The following is a 12141-nucleotide window of genomic DNA, read 5'->3' as shown; positions in this document are numbered from 1 at the left end:
CGGACCCTGAAAAAGAGATGAGACGCCGTATTGAGATTTCCAGATCATCTTTCCAAAAGATGGCCTCATTCTTTTGTGATGATCTGGTATGGTCTATATCAAATTTGTTACTTTCATTGACCTGTCTCAGTCTCATCCTTGGCTTTGACAATAAGAAAGTGACCGAGGTATCAGCAATTCTAGTAACACCGTTCCTTATGCAGCCAGTCCCTGTTATGAATGGTGTGAAAATATCGCTCATAGGCTCAGTTGGTGCATGCATTTCAGTGGGCATGGCAGACTGATATGTAATAGCAACTTCTGGCTCAGTGAGAAAAGCAACGGGAAACTATCTCACTCCTCATTTCCCTAGTATGCCTCTTCAGTGACACCTAGGCTATCTATGACAGCTGTTGGTGGAGCTGTATAGGGTCAAACCAGCCTTTGGGCTGAATACCCAACATACAATCTAAACCTCAAACTCAGACAAAAGCTGTTGAGATGTTACATCTAGTCAACACTGCTTAATGGAGTAAAGACCTGGACTGTTAAAGTTTCCTCCACGAACAGATTAGAAGCCTTTGAAATGTGGTTATACCGGTCGAGTTGGCCGTGCGGTTAGAGTCGCGCAGCTGTGAGCTTGCATCCAGGAGATATTGGGCTCGAATCCCACTGTCGGCAGCCCTGAAGTTGGTTTTCCGTAGTTTCCCATTTTCACACCAGGCAAATGCTGGGGCTGTACCTTAATTCAGGCCACGTCCGATTCCTTCCCACTCCTAGGCCTTCCCTATCCCATCGTCGCCATAAGACCTATCTGTTTCGGTGCGACGTTAAGCAATAAGCAAAAAATAAAATATGGTTATATAGGAAAATGCTTAGAATAGCCTGGGCATATTTTGTAACCAATAATGAAGTCTTGAGGAGAGCTAGAGATGCGTGTGAGCTGGCAAACATCATCAATGCCAGGAAAGCTTATTTAGGCCATGCTCCATGAGGTAGAAAGTGCGGTGTTCTACATCTAATATTACAAGGCAAGCGAGGAGCTGATAGACCTCCGATGCAGTAGCGGTGATTGGTAATTAGACATGGGGGAGACACTCCTGTAAAGACAACAAGTAGTACCCGAGCTTGTGGGATGCAGTATAAAGTGGCCGGGGGCGGGGGTGTTTTAAACTTCTGAACTGAAAAGAAAAAAGCTGCAAAATGGTAAGTTTTGATGGCCTGTGAGCGAATTTCTGCAAAGAGGTAAAGCTTGACAGTTTACCGACTTAAATGCCGTAATAATAGCCTAGTTATTTGAGATTTTGATTCGACACTATACAATAAAACTTTCACCAAAGGAACGATACTACGCATGCATTACAATTAAATAGAAGTACGGCATTATTATAAAATTAACAATAACTTAGTATTTGACTACCCACTAAGGAAGTAACAGACACTAAAGAGACTGCCAGACTGACGATTGCGCGCGACAAGCGGGTGAAACATACCTCAGTGTCCATGATCTTGGCACCAAAAAAAAAAATTACCCCTGCTACCCTTCCTCACAGCACATGCAAAGTGTCCACTACTTGCTGTGGCGCTAGATAAATCGGTTAGTCGGTACGAACGACATTCTGTGCGCATATCCGCTAATAATTTTGTTAATAATTAAAGAAAATAAAGGAAAGAAATAGCTGATAAGATAACAGGGCTTGTACAAATAGCTTGTTAGAATAATTCCCAGTTTCAACCGCCTAAAATGGAATTAAAATGTAATATTTTCTCTACAAAGTGGGGGAGCGAAGTCCCTCCCACCCCCACCCCCCTATCACCGCTACTGATCCGATGTCATAGCTCCAAAACATTTAAAAAAATGGACTTACATCCACAACACCGAACAGCACTTCAAGTTGGCTAAAGAAAGGTGTGTTTTCTCCAGTGTGATTGCCAACGTGTGGGGGACCGGATATGGCACTTGTAGAAGAAGTCTTTGGCAACTGAGAATGTCTGTGTGTCTCAGTACACACCTTCATTTAAATGAAACATACCACAATAAAAAACATCACAGAAACACGCAATAATAAATACATTCCTCCACGATGAGTTCTCATTAAACTGGTATGACTCCACCATGCGAGGCGACGATTACAGGTAGTCTCCGATGGTTCACAGTGTCTAAGTACTCTTGTTTCTGACATCTTACCTCTCCACATCAAATTTATCATCTTATAGTAGCACCACATCTCAAAGGCTTCACGATGGTTCTTTTCATTTTTTTAAAATATTCACGTTTCACAATCATACATTGCATGAGAACTGTGCTTGCTGAATGGTATGGACAGAGTCTTGGAGATGGAGTACAAGATGAAAATAAACAAATCCAAAATAAAAGTAATGGAGTACAGTCGAACGAAATCACGTAATGCGGGAAATATGAGGTTAGGAAATGTTTTAAATTAAGTAAATGAATATCGTTATTTGGTTAATAAAATAACTAATTACGGCAGAAGTAAAGAGGATATAAAATGCAAACTAACACAAGCAAGGAAAGCCTTTCTCAAGAAAAGAAATTTGCTAACTTCGATTTTTGGTATAGAAATTAGTAATATGTTTTTAAAGACTTTTTTCTGGAGTATGGCATTCCTGCTTAGAAGCACGAACACCAATAGCACCTCCTCGCTCGAATGTCTGTCTGTTAGGTCATCAGCCCAGAGGCTGGTTGGATCCTCAAATAGCACCACCAAAGGTTATGCGGTTATGAGGAAACCGCAGAAACCAATGGCAGCACCAAAATGAGGCGTACTAGGCAAGACGAGGAGTGAGGTAGTTTGCTATTGCTTTCCTCACTGGGTCAGAAAGTGCTATTGCAGCACGACTGACCCTATGAGCAGCACCTTTCATAACACTCAGATGCACTAGTCGTGGTCTGAATGTCATTACTCAGCACTACCCATACCCCAGCAACTTCCATATTGTCACAGCCATGGATGAGACTGGGACTTCGGTGGAAGCTACACTTTACTCTGGCCTGTGCCAAGAGATGGATACAAAAGTACTGTATCCATCAAGAAATGGCAGCAGGCAATATACCTTTCACAATACTAGGAGTATCCGACATCAGCGACCCAGAAGGGTTCACCGCGGTCGCCGGTGACCCCGATACTGGTGGCCGTCACTTTTGTCCTAGGGTGAAAAGGGTCTTGCAATAGAGATGTTTTCTAGCAGTATCGCAATACATGTACGCCAACGACATGGTACTTCCTTCGACCAGCCTGAAAGACGGAAAGAGGCCGTTAATAAGCTGAAAGCGTGGGCAGAAGAAATTGAGCTGCAAATAAATAAATCTAAATCGATAATGATGATTTTCGGAATAGAATAGAATATATTTATTTATCATCAACAGCCATTTTATATGCATATTTATAAAACCTTAAATAAATAAATAAATAAATAAATAAATAAATAAATAAATAAATAAATAAATAAATTTAAAAAATAAATAAATAAAACTAAATCTCCTTAAATAATTGACATTATTAAAATACATGTAGTAACTTTTACATATTTACATACCTTACAGATAGGGCCTTACATTCATGAGGTCAATAGGGCATGTCTGATTTTAGACGGGGGTGAGTGAAAAAGGTCCACTGATTCACCCACCTCATTCAGTGATGTTAGTGCCCTCACAAGCCATGAGTAAGCCCGAGCCACAGTAGACGAGTCGCTGCGAATGACAACTTCAGTATAAGAACAAAGAACTATGATTAGCTAATTCCTTCTATTACCTGAGGATCACTATTGAAACGACAATAAAATCCTTCAGAATACACATTAGGGAGTGAGCATCAGCATCTGCCAGAGCGATGTATAAAATTTAAAATATCCACAAAGACGCACACGAGATGCTGTCAGTTGCTACAATTATTTTTATTTACACGTATTTACAAATTAAAAAACACGCATAACCTTAATCGCCGTTGGCACAAACAAAACACTCACATCACAAGCCGCTATTTTAAAAACAACGGACTGTCACTTCAATATGGAGACTGCGACGATTGCATGTCACACGAGATAAATATTCTTGCTACACCATAACTCTCTTCCAACAACTCACTTATTAGTCACTCTCAAACCAAACCAAACCAAACCAAACCAAACCAAACCTCATGGCACTTCAGCCCTTGAAGGGCCTTGGCCTACCAAGCGACCGCTGCTCAGTCCGAAGGCCTGCAGATTACGAGGTGTCGTGTGGTCAGCACGACGAATCCTCTCGGTCGTGATTCTTGGCTTAATAGTCACTCTTCACTCTCTCCAACCAATAACTAACTTCGAGTAACTAACTTTTAACAACTAACTTCATATCAAGATCGTCTCCATATATGTATAACCTGGCCAGGCTTCCAGAAAGATACGTTACAAGAAAAAATATCTTCTTGATAATTCTAGTGTCTAATACATAGGTTATAATGTAGGCTATAGATTATTCTCAATCGTTCTCGTCTACTACCATTCTGGAAGTTACAGTTTGTTTCAAAATTATGGATTACAATTTATATACACAAGTAAGAATAAATTATAATGTTAATTTACAAGTATTTACATTAACTGAACTGATACGAATATTTATGTATAGCACATGTTTCTCAACATAACCTCACAAAAAGCGCGATCATATCGTATGTGCATATGATGTAGTAATAATAATAATAATAATAATAATAATAATAATAATAATAATAAAATAATTCGAGCTCGATATTTGCATTAGTTACCCATGAGTGAGAGGATATTGTTTTCAAGTTATAACTGTTTATCGCTTGCGTCAAATTAAAGATCTCGATAAACTCTTTATAGCAGCTATGAGCTTGCATTCGGGAGATACTGAGTTCGAATCCCACTGTCGGCAGCCCTGAAGATGGTTTTCCGTGGTTTCCAATTTTCACACCAGGGAAATGCTGGGGCTATACCTTAAGTAAGTCCAGGGCCGCTTCCTTCCCACTCCTAGGCCTTTCCTCTCCTATCGTCGCCATAAAACCAATCTGTGTCTGTGTGACATAAAGCACATTGTAAGAGAAACTCTTTATAACATCAACACAAACTATTCCACGCTTCAGTCAGCCCTATTACTGACTTAACTATGGTATCGAAATTATTTGGGAGAAGCTAACTTTAACCGATCTAAAGACTTTAGAGAAATAACAGGCAAGATTTCTAAAGCGTATTATTAAATACGCAGGCGAGATTAGTGTATGAGCTCTGTAAAGAACCATTTATTATTGAGGAGTTTAGACTCCACCCACCACTGCCATTCACTAGGCAGAGTGCTCAAGCTCACCTAGTTGAAGAAGCGAGGATGAAACGGGTCAGATACAGGGTGGTCGGAGAAAAAAGTGAAGCGGATATATGAGTCTTAGGGGGTTTGTCATACTGATAAATATTTTGAAAAAATAATTCGCTATCTCGCGCTCTCGCGCGGTTGTCATTTTATAAGCTGCCGATGTTAGCCAAGTAGATCGCTTCGCGGATGAATTCAAATGGGCTTTGCGGGGCGGTGGTGTTAAATCTGCACCGGATTGAGAGTACCAATCGAAGAAACAAAACCTTTGCCATGGGAGGGATTTAAACACGAAGCTCTCTGAGCTGACAGGATCGCGCCATAACAAGCACTCTCTTCTCCTTCTTCTCCCTCGCTTTTCCCACATCTGCGGGGTCGCGAGTGCGATCTGTGTCGCACATGTGGATTTGGCACTGTTTTACGGCTGGATGCCCTTTCTGACACCAACCCTATATGGAGAGATGCGTGTTTCTGTGGGTCCGCCTCTGTGGTGTAGTGGTTAGTGTGATTAGCTGCCACCCCCGGAGGCCCGGGTTCAATCCCCGGCTCTTCCACGAAATTTGAAAAGTGGGACGAGGACAGGAACGGGGTCCACTCAGCCTCGGGAGGTCAACTGAGTAGAGGTGGGTTCGATTCCCACCTCAGCCATCCTTGAAAGTGGTTTTCCGTGGTTTCCCACTTCTCCTCCAGGAAAATGCCGGGATGGTACCTAAATTAAGGCCACGGCCGCTTCGTTCCGTCTTCGTTGTCTATCCCTTCCAATCTTCCCACCCCCCACGAAGGCCCCTGTTCAGATTAGCTCCCGAGGCTGAGTGGACCCCGTTCTAGTCCTCGTACCACTTTTCAAAAATGACGTGTCCTAGCCGGGAATCGAACCGGACCTCCGGGGATGGCAGCTAATCACACTAACTACTACAGCACAGAGGCTCAACCACTTACAATTTAATAAAAACAATACAAACAATATAAAAACTGAAAGGACTTAATTTGAACATATTAAATCTTTACCGTCTGGCTCCATGGCTAAATGGTTAGCGTGCTGGCCTTTGGTCACTGGGGTCCCGGGTTCGATTCCCGGCAGGGCCAGGAATTTTAACCATAATGGGTTAATTCCTCTGGCAAGGGGGCTGGGTGTGTGTGTCTTCTTCATCATCATTTCATCCTCATCATGAAGCGCAGGTCGCCTACGGGAAGCTAATCACGCTAACCACTACATCACAGAGGCGGACTCTAAGATAACTTGAAAACAATATTCTTTAACCAATGGGTGAATAATGCCAATATCGAGCTCGAAATATTATTATTATTATCATTTACATAATTGTTTACGAACTTTATTTGGTAAAATAATGATCATATTATTTATGAGGTTATGTCGGGAAACATCTGCTTTATATATTAATATGAGTTTATTTAATGTAAGAACACGTAATTAATCGTATATAATGTATTATTATCTGTATATATGACGTATAATCCACTGCAATATTGTGCATCACACTGTAATAATCTAGAACAACGCAATGTGCGACTCGAATTGTGTGGAAACTTCCTTGCATTATAACTAGGCTGTTAGGCACTCTAGAATTTACGAGAAAATATGTTGTGCAATATCCTCCTAGAAGCCTGGCCAGGCAACATATATAAAGAGACAGTCTCGATGGTGGAGTTGAGTTAGGAGTTGTTTTGATGAGACTTGTGTGAAAGTCGTATTAGCCATGTGGTTGAAGTCAAGTAGACCTATGTGAATTGGTTTTGTTGGGTTGGTAGTTGACAAGCATTTGTTGCAGTGCCTTCTTATTCTTTTGTAGTAGTGTTTTGTTTCTAAATGACAGTTCATTAGTGCGTGTGTAAGCAGGATTTGTGTAATGATTTGTAAATAAACTAGTGTACGCAACTGACAGAATTTTGTGTGCGTCTTTGTGAATATATCAAGTTCCATATGTAGCCACAAGGATGGCAATCTTTGGGTTTAATCATAATTATCTACGGCACAACGATTTCAGGAAGCGATTGACAACTGAGGATCAAAGACGGAAAAGGATGAAAGTGCCAGAAAAATGTTTTCGAGTAAACACCAATAATTGAGTTCCCCAGCTCAATGGCACTTTGATCCTTCTCTACCAAAGGAGACCAGGAATGAATGATTACCTTTGAAGTGCAAGTATACTACATCCAATAACTTTTATATAATTCTTCGTCTTCTTAATCTGTTTACCCTCCAGGGTCGGTTTTTCCCTCGGACTCAGCGAGGGATCCCACCTCTACTGTCTCAAGGCCAGTGTCCTGGAGCTTCAGACTTCGGGTCGGAGCATACAACTGTGGAGAATGACCAGTACCTCGCCCAGGCGGCCTCACCTGCTATGCTGAACAGGGGCCTTGTGGAGGGATGGGAAGATTGGATGGGACAGGCAAGAAAGAGGGAAGGAAGCAGCCGTGGCCTTAAGTTAGGTACCATCCCGGCATTTGCCTGGAGGAGAAGTGGGAAACCACGGAAAACCACTTCTAGGATGGCTGAGGTGGGAATCGAACCCACCTCTACTCAGTTGACCTCCCGAGGCTCAGTGTACCCGGTTCCAGCCGTCGTACCACTTTTCAAATTTCGTGACAGGGCCGGGAATCGAACCCGGACCTCTGGGGGTGGCAGCTAATCACACTAACCACAACACCAAAGAGGCGGACTTTTATATAATTACGTAACAATATTCAGCTTCTATAAATTTCATTTCTTTAATTAACTGGCTCAGAAACTAGAAAATACATGAGTGATAGCACACTGACACAATGGACAGTACAGAAGAATTGCAGCGCGGCTGGCACATTCACCCTACCCCACCAAACTCAGCTGGGCACATTGGACTGTGGCTCTACCTGTTGAACTTCCTACCAACCAAACTAATGACCTCAGGCACATGCATTAGTTACCAGGATATGCGGCATAGCTAATACATCCCCTTATTACAAAAGAAACACATTTTTCTTATTTCGGCACTTTCAGCCTTTCCCATCATTGATTCTCAACTGTGAGGTGCTCCTTGTGTGTGGGTATCACATATATCACATCATAAAGTGCAATATATATGTATATTCATGTACCTTCCATATCCCATACTAAATACTATACCACGATCTTTACTATTCAAAAGATTTTATTCCAGTAGCCATGACCAATGTTGGACGGTTCTGTTTTCAGTTTTCAGGAGCATCTCATGAGACATGCCAGGGGCATGCATAAGTTTTTTCCGGTTTTTGTGGTAAATAAAACACGCAATTTTCAAGGGAAATTCCATCGGCTTCTTCACTTCGCCCATCTTTCAGGTAAGTTATGAATACCGTGCCAGAAAAACTGCTTGACTTTTGCGGAAAACCATTCAGAGCCATTTTTCAAATTTCTCGAAATTGTTGAAGTGCTGCTCTGCGCCCGCGCGCTCCATTGTTGCCAAGAGGTGATAGTCAGGTGGCGCCAGGTCGGGGCAGTACGGCGGGTGCGGAACGATGTCCCAACTAAAGATTTCAAAGTGTCTATCACTCGTTTTGCTGCGTGATACGGCACATTGTCGTATAACAAAATCACTTTGCCATGTCTTCCGGCCCATTCCGGTCGTCCTCCGATCAATGCGTGATTTAAATTAATCATTCGTTGGCGATAGCGTTGTGCAATAACGGTTTCGCCGGGCTTCAAGAGTTCATATACACAATACCGCTCTGATCCCACCAGACACAAAGCATGGTCTTCCTGCCGAAGCGATTTGTCGAAACCATGTCTCACATGTTCTAATCAATAGAGCGTGTTCACCATGTTTCTACCAGCAAACGATGACTTTCCACAGCCTTTTCCTTTTGATTAAATAAGAAAAGCAATGCGTGCCGCAAATGTTCTTTCTCCGGTATAAACGTCGAAATAGTCACTGAAGGATACAGCACAGATGCTAGTGTTTGGCGGACTCAGCTTGTGTATAATCAGACGAACAAACTGACGTATCTGTCAAATTCATACGCTGCGCACTGTTCGCTGGCGCCATCTCTTAGTGAAACCGAAAAAGACTTGTGCATACACCTGTTATGCATCCTTTGCACGACATAGTATTCGAGGCAAGCTCTCTCATTTTCCATTCCTAGTTAAAACTGTTTCTTCTGCTTCGTATAGATAATTTATCCAATAAACATCCTAATATTGTGCCCTTCTAAGGCACCAAATGCGGTGATCCCGTCTCTCTTCTATGCGCCGGCTGCTCCTGTAATAAATGACATATAACACATACTCACCGCTGCATGTAGACTCTTCATTCTCAGTCGTGCCCGTTCGATATCCCCGGTGAGGCCACCCGCTGATTGAGGAGTGAGGGAATGAAAAGAAAGGGGTAAACTAACTAAAATGACGGTACCCAAGACTGAATTAAAGTTTAAAATAAAGACTAATTTATTCAAATAAAATGCTGAACGTAAATTGAACTAGTGAAAAGTGTAAACTAAATGAAAATAAATGACTAATAAAATATTAAAGATTGAAGGTCTGCCTTCCAAAATAATCATAACTGCCTGAATAAACTGACTGAAGGTCAAACACCTTAATTAAATATTCCAGACTATCTTGACACTGTCTTCAAGTTGAATAAAATGACTTCGTTAAAACTCTGGTCAGAAAACCACCTTCTTGAAATACAAAAATACATAACAGAGAAACTGTCTCTCAAATATTCAAATTAATGAAATAGTTGACTCACAATAAAGTAAACTAAATTCTGTTACGTCGATCAATCCACTGACTTATAAGAGTTATTAAATGTTTATCACATGGCTCATTTGGAAAAATACCCAAATTTACATAATCTTGGACTGCATTAAGCAAGTGTATCACTTAAGGAAATGGTTCTTGGAAAACAGAACAAAACAACCATGAACATCACTTCATTTCCTACATGACCATCGTCTTATTCAAATACCTCCTGGTTAAACAAAATCAAATATTGACACATCACTCTGAGTGTATCCAACCACTCATTTAAATTTTTACTCTTCATTTACGTGTCTGTGATAGACTGGACTTCCTAAAATATAAGCAGAAATTTAGGCCAAGTGCCTGATGTTAACATTTATCGAATGATAGCGATCCTTGTACATTAAAATTTCTATTGACTTTGCCGCTAACTGCATTTCATCATTAATTCATATTTGTGGTATCACCACTAGATGGAGGCAGATACCATCTTATTTACCATTTATTGCGGCAGTTTTATACAATTGGTTCATTTAAAGATCGCTTCATTCCAAAATAAAAATGTAGTGGATTTTAAAAGAAAGTTTGGTAATTACTTATATGCCTGGTATGAGCATACCACTACTACTTCGACGGTGACATAATCGATGACCCAATAAACCTAACATCTGAAATGGTATTTACATCATTACTTTAATTAACGGAGAAACACTGCTCCGATAAAATACAGAAATCAAAACAAACTAGCCTAGCTGCACTGATCTATTTACAACAAATAAAATATAAATAATTCACATACGCTTGCGTCCTACAAATACGGTAAAATTACAATCAGAAAGGAAAACAAATAAACAACTGGATCCCACCATCGCGGCCTATTGGAAAATTAAATAAGGATAGAAATGCGCAAAACAAACACGGAGTTACCAGAAAAATATACCCCGCTGCGAATAGCAAAATATTGCGAATTTGACGGCAATCCCAAATTTCAGACGACAAATGTCTGGACATAAAATTATTTAACCTTGATGGAAAAATTACTGTTATTTCACGTCAATCCGTGATTCTACATAAATATTCAAAACACATTGATTCGTCTCTCTGTTCACATTGTACTCTGGCTAGCATTATTTGTCGAGCCTCTATTCTCCCTGGAATTATTTAAACAAATACAGGCTCCTGCCTGTAGTATCATAACCCATGTCGTAACACATTTAACGCACGTGGTTAAATTCTTCATTCCACAATTCTTATTTATTCATTTATTCGCGACGTCATTATTATTCATATTCTCACGGTACAGCCTCGCTCGTATCCGGCGGGCAAAAATATCTGTCGTGCACATTACGACTTCTTATGTAAATTCAAGACATGGTTCAAATATCATATTTCCATCATCAACGTAGATCATCAGGGATATTCATCATCTAGCTCGAATCTCTCGATCATTCACTGTTAACACATCACAAAAATCACAGAGCTGACTCATCAATGGCGCTCATAGTTACTATATAAAAAACAAGTGACGAGATTGCCTCTCAAAACACAAATGTTGAAGTGTGCGCAACCGCAACTACAGAAATAAATTCGCGTCTACCCAAAAATCGTCGCAAAATACGCGGGATAAAATACAAATCGAAACCGGTCATCTGAAGGATGATTCCGCAACATAAAGCAAACTGAAATGCGCAAAATAGTAAAAAAAAACCTTGAAAAACATTGCGGCGGTGTCCATAACATCACAAGTCCAACAAAAGACAAATATAACTCAAAAAACCATCGATCTAAAATCATGATGAATAATAATAAAAAAACTGACATTACACTCGTAGATCAAAATCATAGCTGCCTAACTGTCAGAATGACATACTACCAAAATCAACCATAAAATACACGCAAACAAACATCTACTTAGCCAAAGCGCACAAAATAAGCCTATCTGAAAGTGCAACAGAAACATTATTATTATTATTATTATTATTATAATTATTATTATTATTATTATTATTATTATCAGAATTATAAAACTGTGAATTATTTACAACCCTACTTAGTACTCTAAACTACACTGATCATCGATTTTGCCACGGTCCTACATATTATTTACATTATAATGATG

This window comes from Anabrus simplex, chromosome 12, assembly GCF_040414725.1.
Source record: "Anabrus simplex isolate iqAnaSimp1 chromosome 12, ASM4041472v1, whole genome shotgun sequence".
NCBI lineage: Eukaryota > Metazoa > Arthropoda > Insecta > Orthoptera > Tettigoniidae > Anabrus > Anabrus simplex.
The sequence above is the reverse complement of the archived record's forward strand: the minus strand, read 5'-3'. Positions refer to the sequence as shown.